Source organism: Paramormyrops kingsleyae, chromosome 12 (assembly GCF_048594095.1).
Source record: "Paramormyrops kingsleyae isolate MSU_618 chromosome 12, PKINGS_0.4, whole genome shotgun sequence".
NCBI classification, from domain to species: Eukaryota; Metazoa; Chordata; class Actinopteri; order Osteoglossiformes; family Mormyridae; genus Paramormyrops; species Paramormyrops kingsleyae.
The window spans coordinates 18946611-18971016 of record NC_132808.1 but is presented as its reverse complement, the minus strand read 5'-3'; the positions used below and the strand labels follow the sequence as shown (position 1 = coordinate 18971016).

General features: G+C 46.9%; 1 protein-coding gene and 1 long non-coding RNA gene across 27 annotated transcripts in view; one reads left to right on the top strand and one right to left on the bottom strand.

Annotated features, from left to right (window-relative positions):
- LOC111842609 (protein tyrosine phosphatase receptor type D) overlaps positions 1-24406 on the bottom strand; it is a 363307-nt gene that overhangs the window by 153058 nt on the left and 185843 nt on the right. For all 26 annotated transcript variants that reach the window (XM_072697609.1, XM_072697611.1, XM_072697613.1 and 23 more), the window contains exon 8: positions 7489-7526. The gene's annotated coding sequence lies outside the window, so the exon portion shown is untranslated. The remainder of the gene's footprint in view (positions 1-7488; positions 7527-24406) is intronic.
- LOC111842611 (uncharacterized) lies at positions 5867-15303 on the top strand. Its single transcript, XR_002837954.2, has 4 exons — positions 5867-6006; positions 12377-12481; positions 12668-12840; positions 14544-15303. It is a non-coding gene; the product is annotated as an uncharacterized lncRNA (long non-coding RNA).

Sequence of the window (24406 nt, the reverse complement as noted above, 5' to 3'; positions counted from 1 at the left end):
ATTCCCTTCCTCTACAGGACTCTAATCCACTTTTAAATTATCTTGGGTATACTCGCGGTGCCTGTGATATGAGGGGAACTGTACAATAGTGTGCATATTCCATCAGGATCCCTTTCTTTTTCGATTGTGTAAAGGGAACGTTCCCCTACACCCCACCTCAGACTCTTCGGCGGAAAGTTCAGGGGGTCCTTCGCACCTCTGCACAGCCGACGTGCAAAACCCACGCATGGAGAGCCAAAGAAGCGGTGGGAAATGTAAATCCTGGACAGGGGGGTGGCTGGGGGCGGGGTGGGGGTGAGAGAATGCTATCTACGGAGCGCCATCTATGAGGCGGCAGGGAGAATGGAGGGGTGTCTCACTCCTGGGTACCTACGCTGGGCAAAGCGGTGCCCAGCTGTCAGTCTGCCTGATATTTCATCAAGGGTGATTGTGCTCATTTCAATAGAATTTCTATGAAGTCCCACTGAAGGTACACATCTAACAATGCGACACATTTGGTGCTTTCTGGCGCCCGTGTTTGGGCGTGTGTATATATTTTGACGTACTCCTGCAAATATGCGTGTGAACGAACTTGAGACCACTGTACCTGCCACCCACAAGAAAAACTAGTACTTTAGCACTTCCTCACACCTGAGAGTATGTGTTGATGTCTGAATTAGTGTTGAAGTGCGTCTGACTGTTAATGCATGTCCCACATATCCAGCCAGCGTAAATTCATATGCATTTTGCGTAATCTCGATTCTGCTGCTAGCTTAGTGTACACACCGGGTGCCCAACAGCTCCGACAAGTTCAGGAAAAAGTGTCTCATGGGCAATTAATTAGAATCAATTAACCTAAGCTGCATGCTTCCAAAGCACAGGGGGGCGTCGCCCAAGTCATCCGGCGAGCCCTGTTAAGCAGGCCCCATATTCCTCTATCCCTTGACAAATAAAACCAGCGAGTAAAGAAATGAGTCAGCCCATGTGAGCCATAAGGTCACGCACCCCAGGAGTGGAACTCTTCAACATTCTGACTTCGGAATTTCTGTAAAAGCGACCGTTTCCCCCATCACCTAATGAAAAACGACTGCAATGCTGCCCCTGCAGAGGTGTGAATTATTGTGAAGTCAGGTTCTCCCAGGCTAGTCTGCCAGTATTTCTCCATAGCTGTGACAACAACACAAACACAGAGTGCTTCCCAACTCATAAATATGACTTATTTCCTGGTGCGCTACCCGGTGCAACTTCGATGCCGCGCAGGTGTGAAGTCCGCTCTGCCAGTCGCGCTGAGCAGAATCGAGGGCGATTATCATGTGACCGTATTACACGAGTTTGGCGAGAAAACAGGTAGATGTTTAAACAGGTACTGAAGAGCTGGACTGCTGGCATGTGCCCGGCAACACGTGGTTCAGTAGTTGCGATTTTTACCTCCAGGGTCCTCCCCAGAGGTGAGCCCGTATAGGCAAGCTGCCATGGTAACCCTGCATACATCACAACGAAACGTCCTTTGAACTTCACTGGGAATCAGGGCCTGCAAACCTTATCTTTTCCAGGGCCCAGGAAGAGCTGGGACCTGCCTTGAGATCACCCATACCCTCGTTCCATATGAGTGAACATCAGGTACTCATAGCCAACTCGGTAGGAGCAACTGTACTGCGATGCGGGTCGTTTTAGGGTCAGGGTGTTTAAAAGTGCTGGCCCTTATTTATAAGGGCGCAGTTCTGATTATACAAGTCAGTTCATGACCATCAGAGACAACTTCATATGAACAGAACCTCACTCTAGCCCCCCCCCCTCCCCCCCCGTTTCTAAGAGCTAAACACCAGCAGAAATGAAGAGCAGTAACTAAGATATGTTTTGTAGCAACATGAAAAGCACTGTTGATGTCAAAGCAGATATGATTCATAACACACAAACCCTTATGCTCGAATTAAAATGAACAGCCCCGGGCACAAGCAAAGCCTATCTAATCACCACCTGCGAGCTCGATTTTAGGTGGGGTGGTGTCCATATTTGTAAAGCATCTGCAACCGAAGGTAAACAATCAAAACGAATGGAAATTTGCAGGCTCCTCCTTGCATTTTAATTAATTCTTTTGCCAAGCTCCGCTGCCTCTTGCCAAGGCCTGTGTTTGTATCGCTCAATGAGGAATTATCCGCCGCCTAATCTGTCCTTAGGCTGGGAGGCGAGGAATCAGCTTTGTGCCCGTGACAGTCTGCCCCCTTGGAGTGGATGGACCCCATGCCAGAAAATCCACCCGGCGTGCCACACGGCCCCAACTAAAGACCAGCCAGGATTCATACTCCTCTTAATATCCTGATTTAGTTATAAAAAAAATTTGTGGCTCAATGCGCACAAGCAGTATTTTCGCTGCGATGCAGGAGTATAAGGAAGCATTTCTGCAGCTCATATAGAAAGGTGAGGGGAGTATTCATTTCCCTGAGAGGAACAGAACGTCTCACAGGAGTGATTTCAGGGAATAATAGACGTGGGCTTTGCTGAAGATCACATGGCTGCAATATATTTCAGGCCTTCTGGCTTAACACACGGTATAAACAGGGATTACTTCTGATCTGAAAAAGGCTATTTTAATCAAGATCATACCTGTAATTTTCTTCATTCTTAAATCAAGAAAATAATGTTGCTTTCCTCTGTAGTTTTTGTGTATTTTCTGTGTAAATCAATTTCTTACAATGGGTTTAAACCCTTACGTAAATTCAGATGCACAGTTATTAAAAAAAAAAAAAAGTCTGTCAAGAATCAAAACAAAAACATTTTAATCGTCAAAACCGAACAGAGGTGGATACACTACGAGGATCTTAATCCTGATCTGTGCTGCCCAAAGATACAGACAAGGGCTCAATTAGACTTTAAATCCAGCCTCTTTCGTAAGATTGCCCGTCAAGCCCAGAGCTCATCACACTGCCCAGCCCCGTTATCGCGTTCAGCCCCAGAAGATCAGACGACAGGCGGGGGGGAGATTAAAACGTGCGGGCCGACGCGAGGTGTCAGGGCCCGCTCGATCTCTTAGCCCAGATAAGCAGACCCTCGACACACGACTCCCCCGCAGGCTCACAGGTCACATGGTCTGTGTGGGCCAGCAGCCATTGGTCGTTCAGGAGGGGAAATTCAGGGAAGAGAAAAATCAAGCTGCTCTAACAACTTGCATGACACCTTAAAGCAGTCAAAATAATTGAGACCGGGTCCTAACTCTGGTGGTTTGTATTTTATTAGAGTCCCACCACACGGAATCCATGGAACCGACGGAAAGTATGTATGGAACCCATGGAGTTTTAGTAAAATACAGGCCGAATCTCCCTTATTTTTAGGAGGGAACACAAGCGGAACGAAGAAGCCCTGGATATTAGCTGACCCAGCCTCTGGATCCGTGCTGTTTCGGTCCAGTTCATAGAAAGACTGGTGCTGAGGAAAGGATGGCAAACGTCGCATTACTTTTTCAAGACTGACTGAGAAACACAACCACAGTGCAATTAATCTGCTTCAATTATTCCCAAGGCGCTACTGGCTTGCTCCTTTTCATTCACATCTTCACTTGAAAGCACAGAATCCCTGCCTGTTGACGGAGAGGATCCCCTCAACCTCATTTCACGGTTATAATATAATAAATTCATAATGCATGACACAGCGGGATGAGAAGAGGCCTGGGAGAAAAGCAAAAGCCCACAGCAGGTTGAGGACTGAGATGGAAGGCTGCAATTCATCTTTACTAAGTGACATATTGTTAGCAGTTAAAAAAAAAAATCCTAAATGAATGTTCGCATCAACACTGCTGAGATTAATACTGTTATATTGACTGTACATGATATGTTCAGAGTTAAAAATAGCACATAAAAAAGCACCCGGGATCATCTACTCATCTCTAACGAGATCTACTGGCAATTAAGATGAAAAAGCAGTGATAGACAGATGCCATAGGATTGTAGACCTTGGAAAATGCAGTTCTACTGATAATTCAGTGTGCATGACACGGCCTGTGAGGGGGACCGTGACAGCCTCATCGCCGGGCGCTGACCTACAGTACGTTTAACGGCCTTTCCATAAAGCGCTCGCTACATTAAACCCACCTCCTGTGGCCTAGGTCTTTCCCCCCAGCAGGAACAGGGTCTGGTCAAAGCGGCTGTTTCTGCGAGGAGGTTGGGGTTTGCCCAAGAAGGACCCAATAAACACGTCCGCTGAAGAGCCAAACATGCTTCTCTGATTTGAATATCCATCTGGAATATGTTCAGCACCCTCTTAAAAAGTCAACAAATCAATAAAACGACGAAAAAGCACGCTCGCTTCGGAGACGCAGAGCCAGCTCGCCGGCCTTCGTTCCACTCACTTGGAAACACGATTAGAGTTATTACCTTTTATTGACGGACCCTAATTAAGGCAGGCGACATAATTTATGACCTGCGGTTCTCCAAGACAGCACTTATACATCGGACAGACTTGAGCAATCCACCACGGCTTCGGCTGGCAGCTCGCTATGCTTCCCGTCTGATCCTGTTTTCACCCTCGTCGTCACGGCAGCGTATCACATGACCATCACAAACACAGCCCGGTTTCCCACTTGTACAATATAAAGCATAATGCAAATAGTTACCTTCCTAGAATCTCAATTTATTACCTTTGCTGTTTCTTTAATTGGATTTAGACAACCACAAGGGGAAAAAAATAGTTTTTTTTCTTCCATTTTTGGGGATGTAATACACTGGTTCTTGCACAACACACTTTCTGAAAGACCGAAGGCTGAAGATTTAGCTAGTGAGAAAAAGACCATATAACTAACAATCGGAAGTAACTCCCGCCACGAAACGTTGAATCTGTTTTCATCACATTGGCAGCTGACGCTTGACAACATACTGTACAGGGGCCTCCGCTGTGTTTGTAGCTCTGTGTTTCAGCAACTGCATGCTACCAAATTAGTGTCTCAGCGACTGAGACGACTGCCGATCCACTGGCAGCTTTGAAGATCGTAAAAATGTGCGTGGCAGCGAAACTGAGATGATCTCAGAGAGAGAAACGCTTCTCCTGACAATCCCATAGGGACTGCGCTGCAGGGTGAACCAAATGAAGACATCCGCGTGGAGCAGGCAGTGGTTTTAGTGTCTTAGGGAGATTGTTTTATGCAACCACAAAGTCTTTTATATATTAGGCTTCACAATACATCTGGGAATTCTGCATACAAATCTAACCTTATAAACCTTATAAAAAAAGACTGCAGCAGAGTATAAGACTTTCGTTTTAAGCTTGGTAGGTCAGCATCATTATAACATACATTGAAACCACAGGGGGGAAAAAAAAAACGCAAGATTACGGGCCATTTGGTGGCATTGATTTTCACTCAAAATCTGTAACAGCCCAGCTGATGTGAAAACATTCAAATGTAAGAGGTTATAAAGACAATCAATAAAAAAACAACATACCATCAAAAAATAATAAACAATACTGGGTTGACGATAACTGTTTAATGTAAATATGGGTTTTAGTAATAAATGTGTGAGATTTTTAAGCGCTCGGGAATATTACTCAATAAGCAAAACAAATTCATTTATTTGAGCCAGTAAACTAATTAAAAATATACACGTAAATACTGAATACTTCCAGTAAATAGTCCACATGGATAAAAGCTGGTATAATGTGTCTCTTTGGGGCTAATCTTTCAGCACAGACGCTGTTTAAATTGAACAAAAAAATAAATAAATAAATAAAATAAAATAAAATAAATAAATTGAACAAAAAAAAGGAGGCTCTGGTTCCCTCTCATTATTTACGTCCTCTGGAGCTCAGCGGCAGGCTACCAAATGTCCGGCGGGTTCTGCCAATCAGAGGCTCCCGGTGCCACATTTTCATTCACGTCACATAGCCAATCAGTGTAGCAGAACCGAACAGCTGTGAGCGCACTGGCCACGCCAGTCCGAGGGTCCCCCTCCCCTTTCGGCGGGCTCCGTGGCAGGAGGCCGGGGCGCCAAGGAGGATAAGAGAAGCGGCGCGGCGGGAGATGCGGCCGGGTTCGGCAGACAGGTGCGGCGGGGACTGCGATGCTAATGCTAATGCTAATGCGGTGCACAAAAATAATTTTTAAAAGCAGCTGCTAGCCTTAAAGTGACGGGGCGTAATTTGAATTAACTTAACAAAGCCTCACAAGGAAAGAACACTAATCCAGCACTATACCTGTGAATACAGATTGGATTTTGTTATAGGAGGATAGAGTCCTGAGAGAGGGACGCAGAGACACCTGATAGCTAAAGTTAGCCAGGACCTGGACGCCGTTCCGCAGCATAATGTCCCGGTACATACCTATGAGGGGAGGGTCCAGGCTCGTGATTCGTTTTATGGCTATGAAATTAACGACCAACTGGCTCCGGGTGCTGTTTACAGCAGCTTTGGCTGAAGGGCACCGACGATCATCGGATGAGATATACTCGAGCTTAAATTACATGGCGCAGGACCAACTGCAGTGGCGGACATCTCCGGCAAATGCAGATTAAGAGATTTATTGCCAGAATTAGTGAACGATCAAGAGTCAAACAGTTCGTTCAGTTGGCATTAACAGTTTGGTTATGAATGATTGAGAGGGCATGCACCAGACACGTCTGGGAGCAAACGTCGAAGCTATCTGACGGTTGGGCCCAAGATTTTACTTTTAGTTTAATTTTCATTATGGGGGGTGCATGGGATGGAGCAGCAGCATAGCCCACAAAGAAAAAGACCCATCATCTGTGCTTGCATAATGGGTCATCATTATTCTTTTTTTAGCATCTTTGAGTAATTATTGTTGGGGGGCACAGGTGGTCATTTTGCTCCCCCTCCCCCCGGCATTCAGTCTAAGGGGGGCCTGCCTTACTGTATGTGACCCCCAAGAGTGTGACCGACTTATTGACCAGCTCAACGAGAGTCCTGTCATGGGGTACGCTAATTTCCAGCTGCACCCCCCCCAAGGCCCACTCCATTTGGGGGGGGGGGGGGGGGGGTGACGAGCGAGAAGCAGCACGCCGGCAGGCACACGGCCATTCATCACTGTCACACGCGGCCGAGGGGCTGTCCTCATTGGCCGGCCGCGCCTCGATCCGAGAAGCAGCTCGATTTGCACCGCTGATGATAACGATAGCGTTTTTAAAAAAGGGAGGGGGGGCACTTTTCTGCTTTCTTTGTCTGCGTTTCTGCTTGAAACAGCACAAACGAAACCCAAAACCAACAAAGCAGAAAAAACTTGCCGCAGCAGCAATCATATGTTTCCCTTAAAGTGGTTAAAGTTTAGGTTATTCGCACAGAACACCTTCTATTTATGGCCTATTGTTGCGCAGAATTCCTGTGAGTGTTACAGTTTGTACAACCCATTAAGTCCACTCATACTTAATAAGGTTTCTTTTCAAAATAGCCCCTTCATGGTATATGTCCCATTTTATCCTGTGGGAATGAATCCAAATAACAGTAGCGAGTGCTATTTTTCTGCTAAATTTGCTTATGTAAGACAGATTCAAAGGTGAAAAAAGCAACTCTTACCTTTACAAACCCCAGTAACTGTCCCAATGTTGTGAGAGCTGGAAGACAACAGAAGCACACATTAGGCCATCATATAGCACACATTAGGCCATCATATAGCACACATTAGGCCATCATATAGCACACATTAAGCCATCATTTAGCACACATTAGGCCATCATATAGCACACATTAGGCCATCATATAGCACACATTAGGCCATCATATAGCACACATTAGGCCATCATATAGCACACATTAGGCCATCATATAGCACACATTAGGCCATCATATAGCACACATTAGGCCATCATTTAGCACACATTAGGCCATCATTTAGCACACATTAGGCCATCATTTAGCACACATTAGGCCATCATATAGCACACATTAGGCTATCATATAGCACACATTAGGCCATCATTTAGCACACATTAGGCCATCATTTAGCACACATTAGGCCATCATTTAGCACACATTAGGCCATCATATAGCACACATTAGGCCATCATATAGCACACATTAAGCCATCATTTAGCACACATTAGGCCATCATATAGCACACATTAGGCCATCATTTAGCACACATTAGGCCATCATATAGCACACATTAGGCCATCATTTAGCACACATTAGGCCATCATATAGCACACATTAGGCCATCATTTAGCACACATTAGGCCATCATATAGCACACATTAGGCCATCATATAGCACACACCTCACTTCCTGCGACGCGTGTTTACATGTTTTAAAGTCCTTGTTTATAGATGGGGCCCAAAAGAACGTAAATATACAGGTGTGCCGGTTCACCATCTGAACTGTTTATCCACGAGTTCTGCTTTTGGGCTGCTGCTTGGAGGAGAGTCGAAGGAACAAGTGGCCTTCTGGGTTTCTGTTTTCCTAATGTGTAATTAAATTATTGGATGCTATTCAAAGGTCAGATTTTCAGTGCCGCTTTGACATGGCTGGTCTATGTGTGATGTACTGAGGACCCCAATGATTAGAGCTTGGGGGGGCGGGGGGGTAATAATAAGGCTAACGTATGCTTCTGAGACACCGATAACACAGTAGTGCTTCAATTTGGTAAACTAGGGGGATGTGTGCAATGCAGAGATGCTTGTTTCTGTGGAGAAAAATCAGAAAAAGCACAGCTGGAAAACGCACATCTGCACGTGTGTGACCTGAACTGTACTGGAGGATTAGATTCTGATGAAAATGGACCCTGATAAACATATTGAGTATAAAAATAGTTGGTTCCACTGAGGTTTGTAGGGAACCAGAGCCTACTTGAAACATCAAGAATGATCTCCTGAAACGAGCATAGATCCGTCAGGTGGTACCGGGTATATTTTTAAACGACGGCCCTGTGAAATGCCAAGTGCCGTAAAGGTGTTTTAGATCCGAGCCGTTCATAATGACAGCAGAGACTTGGCGTCAGCTGCTCACGCTGAGAGAGGACCTTCCCAGTCACAGCCCATCTGCGATACGCGGCACAGAAGGCTCCGGAATCAGGAGGGGCGACAGGGAGAGAGATGCAAACTTCTGCGTTCAAAACCATCTTCCCTGTGGTCCGCCTAAATTGGTCTTTCGGGAGTAACAAAATCTAAATAATTGGACGTGAAAGGAGAAAAATGTCTTTGTCAATCTATCTGTGCTGAATAGGTGGTGGCAGAAAAGTGCATATTTTATTTTGTGTGACCGTAAGTAACATAGATATCAGCGCCGAGGGAAGATGACAGGTGGAATTAGCATAGAGATTCACAGTTTTGCTCGATTGATCTGGTGTTAGTGCTGTCTGGCCCAGTCACACATTTGTCCTGGATTTATGACCAGTGATCGGACACAAATAGAGCAGCCTGCAGAATGCCCAAGAGCCGTTTCCTTCCTGGATACTCAAATAGGATGGACTTGATTTGTTTCCTGTTAGCGACACAGTAGGACAGCGACGGTGATGAAAAGTGGGAGGTGCCAACGAAACGGAGCCATGCGGCGTCCAAGGGCCCAAACAGAAATAGCCACTGACCATTTTAAGACGGGATGAATGAAAACGACGTCGTAAGACTCTCACAATCACAGTGTATCCCCTTTCATAGCAGGAAGCCAGAACGGCAGTATATTTAGGGTGAATTAGGGGAAGGGATGTCTACTATGATCAACAGTTTAAACATAAGCAAAATATTAAGTTAGACATTTACTGCTGCAGAGGGTAGAAACAGACATGATTTCATCCATTTGCAATACAGCCCCAGCCGAGACGTTACTTACAGCCTTGGATTATGTCGAATCTACTTTTAAACACATTAACAGGGCCAAAGTATACTAACGTGGAGAGTGTGTGGAATTTAAACGAGTAAAAGTACCGTCTACAAACCTGGCGGTGACGGAACCTGCCAAACACCGTGTCGCATGTCAACGTAACGGCACAGGTTCCTACCGCCATGAGGTGCTGCTCGCTGTTTTTCCCGTTTAAACCATCCCTTCCATATTCCAGTTAATAAACTGGTTAAGGTTTTTAAGAATGACGTGCATACAGCAATACAATCTTAAATCGGGCATTTGGATTTGGATGTGAGACAGGCAGCTACTGAGTGAGTGTACTGTGTAAATATTGAGGGAATCTTAGAAGCCTGGCAAAAGGGACGTAGCCTACGGTGATGAGGATAGGTTTCGGAAGGGGGTGGGGGGTTGATGGGGCTGGGATCTCACCACAGGCTGGTGACAAGAATACCCCAGAGGTGGGAAATCATAGGGATTCCCTGTATGCTTTGGATACTGAAGTCATTTATGAGGGGTCTTGTGGTGACTTCACCAAGAGGGGGCGCTGTAGCAATCCTAGGAGTCTCACTACAGGGCCTAGACCTACTGAAGATGTGGTCAGCGTCACTTTCCAAGGTGTGAGAGACCACAGGCCATAGCCCACCCCACAGAACAGACACTACATCACAATATGTTACTGTGTATTATTTTATATGTTGAAGTGTATCTATATATACTGTTTGCCATGTATCGTATATACATTTGTATTTTATTTTGTTAACCAAGCCAAAGGTCTTCTTATCACGGGCTTATGAATCATTATTTCCATTAAAACGAGAATCAGTGGGAAGTTCCCACAATGACATCACTGGGTGTGTGCACGTAGGTGTATGCCTGCTTGTGCTTGTGTGAGTGTGCTCTGTGCTTGTGCGCGTGTGTTTGTGATCACGTGAACCCCGCCACCTGCCGCTTTACAGCCTGAGAAGGACTCCCAAGAGCTTCCCCACCCAGAAGCGTAGCATGCCTGATCGCTGCCCTGATCACAGGGCTAAATGGAACAGCCGGCAGTCAATGTGGATGGCTCACCTATTCCCCAGGCCATAAACACAACCAGATATTTCAGGCTAAATATAATATATACAGCTTATTCCATAGACATCTCTGATGGGACCAGTCATGGAGGCACACTGAGTAACCAGCTGCGATTTCTGCAGGAGCTTCAGAACTGCTCCAATCACACTGAAGTCATGCAGAGTCTGAAGACCTGCGACAACAGCTTCTCTGATTTACACTGCGAGTTTGATATAGAGTGAAATGATACAACAGATGAATTGCATAATGGATCTGAGGGTCAGTTAATGGGGTCTATCCAGACAACGTCGTCACTGTTACCCATACTGGTTCAGCTAACGCCTATGTGTTCAGTGCCGCGAGAAGACTTTGAAGACGATGCATGCCCGCCAGCTCACTGTACTGATGTGCAGCTTGCCACTGCACACCATGCCTCACGCCATCTGTCATTTCACATCCACGTGCTCTAACCACATCGCGTCACCCATAAAAGGAGTCAGGACCAGAGTGCATTGGGATGTAATGCACTGAATAGTAAAATTGCAGCTGTAACCACTGCAGGATTGCAGATATAAATCCAGCCCCAGTACAGTCTTTATGGGGTTTGCCAGTCTGAGTGGGGTCCTTCCCGGGGAAGTACAGCTTAGGCTGATCATTAAGAGCTTTCAGAAATCTGGCTTGCGGCCTAGCAGAGTCCCTGGCTTATTCTGATGTCTGTGCCCTGGGAGACAGCATTCATTGTCGCATCATCAAATCGGTGGCCTGTAGGCTGACCTCGGGAAAGATGCTCTGGGCCTCGGTCTCGAACCCGGGTGTCTCACAGCCGCTGGGGACATCCAGACCCCCCAAATAAGCCAGATATGAGCAGCCAATGGATGGATGAATCAATTAATCTGACTGATTAACCTCTATCTTTGTTTAACCCTTAAAACATACTTTAATGTTTAATGCCTCTGTAACATATGCTTAAATTACTTACTTAAAATAACTTCAGTAACGTTATTGTGCATTAAATTTCATGTATCTAAAGTATTAATATTTATATTAGTAAACAGCATTAATAACTTCTTCAGTTTTTCTCACTGGCCCCTTGACACTGCATTGCACTGTACATACTATCCACTGTCATAATGTCTCCACCCTCTACACAGCTCATATACTCATATACCTGTGCTGGCAGTCCCCAGGTTAAGAACGTCCAACTTACAGACAACTCGTACTTATGAACGGACTGCCCTGACGCCTATTATACTACCAATTTGGGTTAAACACAATGGTTTGTAGTAACGAATGCATGCACTGCTTTGTGGTAAAAAAAACTTAATATAGACTAAGACAAACTTACTGACGCTAAAGGAGAACCATATCTATCTGTCTATCTGTCTAGATTCTGTTGTGCATGTATTTACGTGTGTGTGTATGTGTGTAAAAGACTCCTGCATGGCTGTATATTTGAGTATTTTTTGCATTTCCTGTATAACGAAGTAAGATTCCGTGTACATTCTGATTGTTTCCAACCAAGTTTAGAGTCACACGCTCACATTATTTGTTTGTTTGTTTATTTGTTTGTGCATTCTAGACTGTTCCATGACTGGCGGTGCTTGTCACAGGGAAGTCACCGTGAAGCCCCACCCGTGCAGCCCCACCCGTGCAGCCCCACCCGTGCAGCCACTGTCATACACAGGTACCAAGCAGTCCATTTCCCCCGTCTCCAGACTTACAGACTGGAACTCGCTTGCGCCCCCTGGCTGCACGGGAATGCACATGCTCAGTAACCCATTATGTGTGAAATGACACGGTATGCCAGGTGAGCAGGTCTGCGTAGAGAACTGCAGGTTTATTCTTCACTGCCTTTCTGTATTTTCCACAGCAAAATGGGAAAACAAATAGCATGTGGGGAAAAGCGATGGATCATTAGGCTGAACCTGAAGAGATGAATTCCACAGCGGATCATCATAAAGGAAGCACTTCGGGGGGGGGGATGCTACTCCCCAGCAGGAATGACAACATTACAGAGTAGTGCATGGGGGACAGGTCATACAGGTAAGCTTAGCTTCTGTACTGGTGTGTCTGACAGGGCCGTGAGTACAGACGTACACGTGGAACAGTCTATCTGTCAGTGCCTTAATATTTGTGTGAGTGCCTAGCTATTTATTCTGTGTGTGTTTCTGTGCTGGTGTTGGTTTACATGCGTGTGTGTTTCATTACCATGCTTTTGCATGTATGCGCGTGTGTGTGTGTGTGTGTGTGTGTGCGCGCACGTGCGCACTACAGCTTCTATGACACTATCACGCATATGCAAATTCAGATACGGCTGTTAAGTCTGACAGCTCATTTCCAGGGCAAGATGCTGATAAAATGCCTTTATTTGCCATTACTGTAGAACTGGTTCCTCGACGATTAGCATCTCTGCTTACAATACAATATGGAAGCATGCAAGAATAATCTGTTACTATTAGAAGAAACTAAGCGAAAATTATATTTGATAAGGCATAGTCACGTGACCTTCGAGGGAGCTTAGCGTGTTCTTGGGTTTACTGGAGGCCGTGACGTTAACTGTAAATGACACACACACGTGTAGGAGACCAATCCAAAATTCCTGTAACGTTCCAGCCTCGCACGGAACGGTTTCCCTTCCGTATTTTGCCAGCTTACATAATAATAAGCTCCGACTATAACTGTCAGCAAGAGGCTGGAACTTAATTAACCTGTGAAGAAGCCCAATGAAAAGAAAAAAAAAAACACAGAACAAAAAATTGCTGATCCCAATGCAAAAAAACACCTCTCTGTACCACTGAAGTGAAGTAAGGAAGCCAAATTAAATGGGGAAAAAATGGAAGATGTACGTCTTTATTTTTCTATAAGTGTACTGAAGAGCTTTTGATTTCTGAGGGCCTTTGGTGGCTCATGTCTGATCAGACCTGATAAGGCTCTTTGAGGAGGTGAGTTCCTCAGGGGTATCTATCACCCCCTGGGGAGACCTGCCTTCTTAGCTTGGGGAGGGCTTGTCTGTCTGCTAAGGAGTGATGGAGGGCCACGGGCACTGTGCCGAGACGTCTGCACGGAAGGCTGCGGCAGCGCAGATGCACACACGCTCGCACAGGCAGACACCGACACAAGCACGCTCATAAAGACGCACGCCAACTCAAACACCCTCACTCTGTAGACACCTAAGGGTTTCTCAGAAGGTTTTCCATGACTGATGAGGCCTCTTTACACACAACCGGCAACGCTGCCCCTAACCCTAACTCTAGGCACAACCAAAATTCTCCCATCAGAGGCAACCCTCACCATCTATCTCTAATCCTAACGGCAACCATAAGCTTAAATCCAACCCCAACAGCAACCCTAACCCAAATGTTAGCTCCAACACCAACTACAACTCCAACCCTAAGTCCAACCCTAATAGTAGTGATTTGCAGAGCGTTATAGAGCAGCGTTCTCCTGGTTCTTCATTGGGTTAGGATGCTGTCACAGTGATCAGAAAGTCACCGATTCAGAACCCTGGGTCGGCAGACTAATGTCACCGTTGAGCCCCTGAGCGAGGCCCCTAACTCCCAATTCCTCCCAAGACTGGTTGACCCTGCTTCCTCAACTGGATAAATCAGCCCACTGAATATATAAGACCTGTAGCAGGATTCCAGTTTTATACAAAGTTGCTTATCTATGGATTGTTTATACCAACAATGTTCAGCCTACGGCGGCTCCATCACCTGTGGAACATCGACATAAATGTCACATTGCAGGTTCAGCACCAGGACGGAGTCTGCAAAGGGTCAAAAACACGAACAGACAGAATCGACTGAGCCTGTGAAAAGGGGCATGGATGACAGCACAGACGCCCACAGGAAGCCTCTTTCATGTCTAAGTGGATTTTTATATTTTATTTTATTTATTTATTTATTTGATTAAACCATATCGGACGTATTTGTCAAAGCATACTTTTGTGTGAATGTGTTATGGTGTTATGATGACCATATGGTGTGGTGGAACAGGATTTTATGGTTAATGTATTCAGGAAGTGTCTGTCTGGAAAGTTTAACGTTCGATTTTTAAATTGAGTATCACAACGTTTTTTAATAGCTAAAAACACACACACACAAACGAAGTATGCGGTTAAGATAAACACAGAGGCAGGAAGAGGTCTGTGTGTTTAGCCGGAATCGCATCAATGAGGAAAAGTCAGACAAAATTCAAAAGCAGAGATAGTACATTCTGTGAAGGTCATTAAACTATTCTGAAGTCTCTGAATTTGTACAGATGGTCTAAAAACCTCTCTCACAAAACTGCACTGAAAATACGCACAATGTTTAGGTTGCTGCAAAGAATGTAATGTAAACTAACCTAAACAATGTAACACAATAGCAGGTTTCAGTTATTATAACTAAATACTGTATGTATTTATGTATATCTATACATACTGTACATGCAGCATCCACACAGTAATGAATGCCCTGTTCAAAATGACTTCACATCACATAAAAAAAGTTTGCAAAAAAGTATGTAAGATAGGTTGCGGGGGGGGGGGGGGGGGGGGGGGGGGCGGCAGAATCACTATGAGTAAGCAAGCCCTGATGTGCTTTCCTCATGGCAAAGCATGGTAGCTGCTTTGCATATAATTATATCCGGAAATTTCCATTGTTCTGACAGATCCATAAAGATTACCATGCTTCAGATGTTGTACTGCATCCTGTGCCACAGCGGTTCCTTAATGTGACAGTCAGAGTTGATCACAGGCCTCTGACATCGTTAGAATGTCTGTTGACATGATTTCAGTACAGCTCAACCCTGTGCATAATTTAAGTAAGAAGCGATTATTTTGGATGAAGCACATGAATATGCCTCACATACAGTGTATACTACTTTAATAAAACCTTATAAAGACGCTCCCCAGGTTACGATGGTCCGTGTTACGATATTTCGACTTTACGGTGGGTAAATGTTTTTCACTTTCAGTGCGTCATTCCATAAATTACCCGAGATATTCAACACTATTCAACATATTACAAAATAGGCTTTGTGTTAATGATTTTGCCCAGCTGTAGGCTAATGTAACTGTTCTAAGCACATTTAAGGTAGGCTAGGCTAGGCTATGATGTTTGCTAGGTTAGGTGTACTGTATTAAAATGCATTTTCACCTTACGTTAGGTTTATCGGAACGTAGCCCCATCATAACCTGGGGAGAGGCGGTCACACCCCGATCGTGCCGATCCTCCTGTGCCACGCCCCCCTCATTAACCTCATGTGGATTCCCAGTGTTCACCAGCTGTTTCCAGTTGTCCTTATTAGTTCTGTGTATTTATGTCCACGTCAGAGTTTGTTTCCCGAGTTCTGTCATTGCATTGTTGTGTGGTTTTCAGCGTTTCTGTCTCGTATACCCCTTCGCGTGCCAATTAAAACCCTTTTTGCTCCAGTCCTCATCTCCTTCTCCTGTTTCCCCGGTCAGTGCCTTGCCGTACATGACAGAGGCTGTTGTTTTAGGAACAAACATTCTGGTTTTCTCCTGTGAGTTTCAAAACTGTGGCATGACTGTCCTCTTTGGACTCTTTGGTAATTCAACTAATATTAACTTCAGTTGTTCTTGACGGAAAGGATTCCATATGATTCAATCTACGATGTAACATCTGAAGTAAATCTGTGAAGACACCATTTGACGACTGATGGTGGTTACTAATAAGGCAGTAGGTGTACCGTTATTATAGCACCAATGATCCCCGAAAGCACCTTCTGTGTTTGTTAGTGTCTCAGAAACATAAGCCGCAGTGCATGATTGATATCTTCCAGCTCTGTCGGTCATAGAAAATACATTCCAATATCGAAAGGCATATTTGTGTGGCATATTGGGAGGCTAGTGGTTACATGAAGGAGACAGGCATTTGAATTTGAATGTGACTCTTTAATGATAAGCCCATTTAAACACAGTGGGAGCCTGGCAGCCATGTTCCGGAACCTCAGAAATCGCTATTTTGTGTAATTTGATGTGTTTTTGGACGACACAACATCACTGCTTAGAGCCTAAGCGGTAAATCAGTTCTGAAATGCCGTATTGTTCCTGGGAGTCAGATAACATCTGGGATGATGCTGGTCACACTACAGCAACTGCTCAAAGTAATATTAAAATTAGTGTCAATCTTATATGGTGTGTGTGTTTATATTACATTGTCGGTACCAAATGACCCCCACAATGTAATAAGAGCCTGTTATTTTGACATTGTGGGGACCATTCGTCAGGTCCCCGCAAAGATCTGTGAATACAATCAAAAAAGTAAAAATGCCCAAAATCTTGTATTTTGTTTGGATACTTATGGTTAAGGTTAGGGCTGGGTAGGCGTTAAGGTCATCATGTTGTGATTAGAGTTTTCCCCATAGAAATTAATGTAGAGTCCCAACAAAGATATAATTTCAAACCTGTGTGTGTGTGTGAATATATACAGGTGTATATATACAGGCATATTACCAGGTGTTTTTTGTTTGTTTTTATCAGGCTTTTTATTTTTCTTAAAGTAGAAAATTAGTCTTAAATGACAAAGTAATTTCTAGCAATTTCTCTTACTGATACCATAATAATGGGTGATTTGCAGGCGTTAGAAATGCAGACTGCGCTCGTCCTGCGACCGCAGATAGATGGGCTTTTCAGTTCAAATGAGAGCCATGTTCGAGTGAGTAACATGCAAGGCATTATGGGAAAGCGGGTGCATGTCTCACCAGCTATTAGTCTCTCCTGCGATCACCCAGCAGGTCTGTCTAACTGTTACTTTCCTGCTCTGCCTGTAAGCCACGTTCAGGCTCTCAAAGAGACAGACATGCCGTTTATACTCTGTGAAGTCTTTGTGCGTCTGTGCTGCACCCCACTACTGGAGATGTGTCCCAGGGAAGCCAGACCACTCAAAGGGAACACAAAACACTCGCCTGGCTTTCATTATTTCCCGCCTCTTTGATACGACTGGCACGGTCAAAGCCTTAAACCTTCAGTTTTACGAACTACATCAGAAGTGAAGTAACTGAGCGAGTTCTGTAGATATGCTCCCAATACACCTCTAATAAAACCTTTAACGAAAATGCAGCCAGGAGCCAGACGACATGTTTGTTCTTATATGTCTTAGATTTATGTGAGATAATTAAAATTTTAACGGAGATTCCATCCAGGATATCCCGTTACCCGTCAGTTTTGGTACAAACCAGTGGTTCTCAAGCTTTTTGCCTGGAGTCACCCCAAAAAATGCTGCTCTGCCCATGATAAATTGATAACATTTGCTAATGGACTGTTAGCGATAAAATTTGTGCAGCGGTTTCCCCGGTTGTTACAGCAGCAATTTTTGCTGTAGGTAGCCCCCCCCCCGCAACAATGACTTTAGCCTATAGAACCCACCCCCCTAAATTTAAACCTGAAGAGAGTACCACAAGGACGGCCCCAATGCTAAGACTGAGACAATGCTGAGTTCAGGATTAAAAAATGGGGAAGAAGATGGAACCCCCCCCTCCAAAGGGCTCACCACCTATAGGAGGGGCCATAGGGGTCGGGTGCGATGTGGGCAGTGGCCAAAGGCGGGGACCTTGGCGGTCCGTTCCTCGGCTGCAGAAGCTAGCTCTAGGGAGATGGAATGTCACTTCTCTGATGGGGAAGGAGCCTGAGCTGGTGCGCGAGGTTGTGAAGTTCCAGCTAGACATAGTCGGACTCACCTCGACGCATAGCCTGGGCTCTGGAACCAGCCTCCTTGAGGGGGGTTGGACCCTCTTCCACTCTGGAGTTGCCTGCGGGGAGAGGCACCGAGCGGGGGTGGGCATACTTATTGCCCCCAGGGTGGGCGCTTGTACATTGGGGTTTACCACAGTGGACAAGAGGGTAGCCTCCCTTCACCCTCGGGTGGGGGGATGGGTCCTGACTGTTGTTTGCGCTTATGCGCCAAGCGGCAGTTCAGAATACCCACCCTTTTTAGAGTCCCTGGAAGGGGTGTTGGAGAGCACTCCTCCTGGGGACTCTCTTGTTCTGCTGAGGGACTTCAATGCTCACATGGGCAATGACAGTGAGACCTGGAGTGGCGTGATTGGGAGGAACGGCCCGCCCGATCTGAACCCGAGAGGTGTTTTGTTGTTGAACTTCCGTGCTCGTCACGGATTGTCCATAATGAACACCATGTTCAGGCATAAGGGTGTTCATATGTGCACCTGGCACCAGGACACCCTAGGCCGCAGTTCGATGATCGACTTTGTAGTCGTGTCATCGGACTTGCGGCCGCATGACTAGGACTCTCGGGTGAAGAGAGGGTCAACTGATCACTACCTGGTGGTGGGCTGGCTCCGCTGGTGGGGGAGGAAGCCGGCCAGGCCTGGCAGGCCCAAGCGTATAGTGAGGGTCTGCTGGGAACATCTGGCGGAATCAACTCCTACCTCCGGCAGAACTTCGCCCATGTCCCGGGGGAGGCGGGGGACATCGAGTCCGAATGGGCCATGTTCCGCGCCTCCATTGTGGAGGCGGCTGACCGGATCTGTGGCCGTAAGGTGGTCAGTGGCCGTAAGGTGGTCAGTGCCTGTCGCGGCGGCAATCCCCGAACCCGCTGGTGGACACCAGTGGTGAGGGATGCCGTCAAGCTGAAGGAGAAGTCCTATTGGGCCTTTTTAGCCTGTGGGACTCCAGAGGCAGCTGACAGCTACCGGCAGGCCAAGCGGGATGCGGCTTCGGCGGTCGCTGAGGCAAAAACTTGGGTTTGGGAGGAGTTTGGCGAGACCATGGGAAACGACTTTCGGACGGCTTCGAGGCTCCGGGCGGGAAAGCGGTGCAACATCAACACTGTTTATGGTGGGGATGCGGTGCTGCTGACCTCAACTCAGGACGTTTTGGGTCGGTGGAGGGAGTACTTCGAAGACCTCCTTAATCCCACCGACACGCCTTCCAATGTGGAAGAGTATGAGGACTTGGGTGTGGACTCCCCTATCTCTGGGGCAGAGGTCGCTGAGGTGCTTAAAAAGCTCCTCAGTGGCCGAGCCCCAGGGGTGGATGAGGTCCACCCGGAGTTCCTTAAGGCTCTGAATGCTGTGGGGCTGTCCTGGTTGACACGCATCTGCAGCATCGCGTGGACATCGGGGGCAGTGCCTCTGGACTGGCAGACCGGGGTGGTGGTCCCCCTCTTTAAGAAGGGGGACCAGAGGGTGTGCTCCAACTACAGGGAGATCACACTCCTCAGCCTCTCTGGTAAGGTCTATTCGGGGGTTCTGGAGAGGAGGGTCCGCCGGATTGTCGAACCTCGGATTCAGGAGGAGCAGTGTGGTTTTCGCCCTGGACGTGGAACAGTGGACCAGCTCTATACTCTCCGCAGGGTTCTGGAGGGTTCATGGGAGTTTGCCCAACCAGTCTACATGTGTTTTATGGACTTGGAGAAGGCATTCGACCGTGTCCCTCGGGGAGTCCTGTGGGGGGTGCTCCAGGAGTATGGGGTGCCGGGCTTCCTTTTAAGGGCTGTTCGGTCCCTGTATGACCGGTGCCAGAGCCTGGACCCGCATGGGCGGCAATAAGTCGGACTTGTTTCCGGTGAGGGTTGGACTCCATCAGGGCTGCCCTTTGTCACCGATTCTGTTCATAGTTTTTATGGACAGAATTTCTAGGCGCAGCCAGGGCGTTGAGGGTGTCTGGTTTGGTGACCTCAAGATTAGGTCTCTGCTTTTTGCGGATGATGTGGTTCTGTTGGCCTCATTGGACCGTCACCTTCGGTTCTCGCTGGGACAGTTCGCAGCCGAGTGTGAAGTGGCTGGGATGAGAATCAGCACCTCCAAGTACGAGACCATGGTCCTCAGCTGGAAAAGGGTAGAATGCTCCCTCTGGGTCGGGGATGGGGTCCTCCCCCAAGTGGAGGAGTTTAAGTATCTCGGGGTCTTGTTCACGAGTGGGGGGACGATGGAGCGGGAGATCGACAGATGGATCGGTGCGGCGTCCGCAGTGATGCGGGCGCTGCATCGGTCTGTCATGGTAAAGAAGGAGCTGAGCCAAAAGGCGAAGCTCTCGATTTACCAGTCGATCTACGTTCCTACCCTCACCTATGGTCACGAGCTGTGGGTAGTGACCGAAAGAACGAGATCGCGAGTGCAAGCGGCCGAAATGAGTTTCCTCCGCAGGGTGGCTGGGCTCTCCCTTAGAGATAGGGTGAGGAGCTCGGTCATTCTGGAGGGACTCAGAGTAGAGCTGCTGCTCCTCCGCATTGAGAGGAGCCAGATGAGGTGGCTCGGGCATCTGATTGGGATGCCTCCTGGACGCCTCCCTGGTGAGGTGTTCTGGGCATGTCTCACTGGGAGGAGGCCCCGGGGAAGACCCAGGACACACTGGAGGGACTATGTCTCTCGGCTGGCCTGGGAACGCCTCGGGATTCACCCAGAGGAGCTGGATGAAGTGGCTGGGGAGAGGGAAGTCTGGGTTTCCCTGCTGAGACTGCTGCCCCCGCGACCCGACCTCGGATAAGCGGGAGATAATGGATGGATGGATGGATGGAAGACGGAACCCGTGGAAAATGTATCAGTGTATGAGTGAAGGAGCTGGCCGTGTCACTGACGGCCGCAGACTGTGGGGGACGCTTTCTGCGTAAGTGCCATCCAGCGAGATACTTCAGGCACAGAAGTGTGCTTTGGGTAACAGTCCCTGCAAGCTGCCTGTAAAAAACACAATAGAGTGAGGTAATGGAATATGCAAATGAGATGACAGGGCACTGGTTCCAGTCCTACTGTGATGGATGTTCTTGTTTATATCCACCACCAAATCTGACTGATTTTCTCTCTCTCTCTTTTTTAACGCCATATGCAGGGATCTCTAAAAGTTTCCCACTCGACAAGCAGCACAACCTACAATATGCTCCCCTGAGCTGGTATAAAGGCAGTAATTTTTAACACATTTTGGTTTCCCCCTTATAGATGTCGTTGAGCAAAATGTCAATGGTCAGGGCAGGTTAAATAAAGTGCGACCTTAAACCCTGCCTCCTTTTTTTTTTTTTTCTTTTTCCATATTGCCACTTACTTGTGACATGATAAATTTCATTTGACTGGAGCTGATTCCCTGATACAGTATAAAGCAGATTCATTTACCCCCATGATATTTTCCAGGTACAATAAAGGTAAATAACTGAATAAGCAAAGATTTATGGCTGAATTTGGCCATATTACCAAAAGTAAATGTAATAGATTGGTGGTGGCCAGGACCACTAACCCCTCAGATGATTTCTTCCTGTGTCTTGCGGCCACAGATGTGGCGTGGGCCACTAGGAGATGACTCACTTTTCTGACACTCTCATTTCCTATTCCGGAGCCGAGTCATGGCAGCTCATGTGCCAAGGTTTAGAAAATCTGTCTTACTTCTCCCTTAAGTGCTACAAGGTCCTGTATTCTCTGACAGAATAGTACAGAAAAAATGTATGTTGGTAGAAACAGGTGTGATTGACACTAGTCTTTGTTTTGTATAATGTAAGCAGGTGGTTATTTTAGATCAAAATGAGTCATTTCAGCCTTTAGAATTTTTTGATGAACAAAGCCTGTTAGATTTCAAGCCTGTTAAGGTTTGAGCAGCACTATAAAGGTTTGGATGATGTACAACCACACCTACAGCAGTGATGGACTGTTCCATGTTATTTGCAGAGTGCTGAAATGAATTTAACCCAAAGCCTCTTCGACCTCGTTGGTTCCAGAAGTGGGATTTCCCTCATGAGGTCACGATGTCTGCCCGGCACCCTTGAAGGCTTCAGATGGCTGGGCTTAAACGACATGCACCACACTATGCTCCCGGAAAGGGGGGGGCGTGCTGGGCGTGGCCGCAGCGAGCCAGGCAAGCTTTCCAGGGAAATAATTAGCACTATAAGGCGATTGGAGGGATACAACTTGAGGAAATCAACTGTAAAGGACCATCTGAGGCCCACAAGCGAACAGGGAACATATGGCGACTTAGACAAGAAAGCTGCACTTAGTCTCTAACGGGTGGTGGCAGTAGGGGGGGTCCTATTAATATCCCCAGAATTCCCACGAGTCGCTCCGACACGCACCGCCGTGAAGACGTGCTCCCGGTTGAGAAGGACTCCTCGAGGCCCCAGTGGAGACAACAGAGCGGGCCCCCCGTGCGAGATACACATCCGCTTTACCATAATGCCTTGCATGGAAAACGCGACGGGCAGTCAGGCGTCATGTCTTGTTCTCAAACATTTGAGATTTATGTGCCGCAATTAAAAATCAAACACAGATTTAGAAGCGCGAGCCCCGACATGCTGGCAGACGCCCGAGACCGAGCCGGGCTCCGGCGCGAGAGCCGACATCACCTCGTATACGCCAGTCAGCCTTTAATGAGCGGGGGCTGGAAGGACGAGCATAAATCAGCATGGAGTTTCACTCCCTCACAGAGCCGGAACTCCAAGAAAACCGCCGGTGCTTTTTTTATTTTTCAGGTAATAAGCCTGGGGGGTCTCTTTCAAAAGAGGCGGGGCTAAATGAAAACACCAAATGATTAATAAATAAATTGAGTATGCCAGACTTGGTGTCCCGAGCACGGGGCGTCACCAAGACTGCCAAAAACGCGCAGCGCGGAAAGTGGAATATTAAGCGGCCTAGTTTGTGGGGATCGCTTCCACTGCGCCGGTACCGGGAGGTGTTCCTGACTCGCACTCGGAGATGTCGGGTAAGGCCTCGCTCTATAATCAAAGACTTTCTCAGGCATCTTCATGTAATTATTCAAACCAGCCCTCCCACATCCCTATTCTAATGGATCTCATTATTGCAACCTATTTACATGGTGTATTTATTCATGAAATGAAGTTGCAATTAAATTGGTCGAGCTTCGGAGCTGATTATGTGTACTTGCCTGGGGTATTCAAGACTTCCTTTCTTGCCTGGATTTCAATCTTGGCTGGATTTAATGCACTCACCCTGCAGTCCTGAGCTGGGAGATCATATTTTATAACCTTTCCATGACACACTGTAATCGACTAGGAGAAATATTTCTTATGTATTAAAAGTTAAAAAAAAATATTAGCATAGCTTGCAAGTAATACACAATAAAAAAGATTATATAATATAATCATTCATAGAATAATATAAATATTAATAAGGAAGCTTAAAATATTGTGAATAAGCAAATATAACATTTTATAGGTTATAAACATTTCTACTGCACTCAGCCAAACATGCCTGAATTTATACAGTAATCCCTGCAAGGCTGTCTTCTTTGAAACGGATGAATTTCGGACTTTATTTGTACAGCCACTGGATTTTCGGCTGGCCGCCGCTTCTCCTGAAAGCTGTAAATCTGTAAGGGTCAGGCAGACACTCGTGGGTTAAGGGCACCTGAGAGGGGGACTTGCTGAAGTGGATTGCGGGTTACAGAGGGTGGGGTCCTGATGTTGGACAAGGCAGCCCTCCCCATCTCAGACAGGTTTTCAGCCCCCCCCCCCCCCCCCCCCCCCCCATAGTATGCATCCAGACGTCTGAGACGTGCCCGTCATTTGGCAAGGAGACCCCCCTCCCCCCATGGTCCAGCTGTCGGCTGTGCAGCCATTATGCATCCCACTGAGCCCCCTCAGCGGACCCCCCCTAGTGAAAAAGCCCACGGGTCCAGATCCAGTCCTTGGGGCATCCCCGCCTGCAGAGCCCC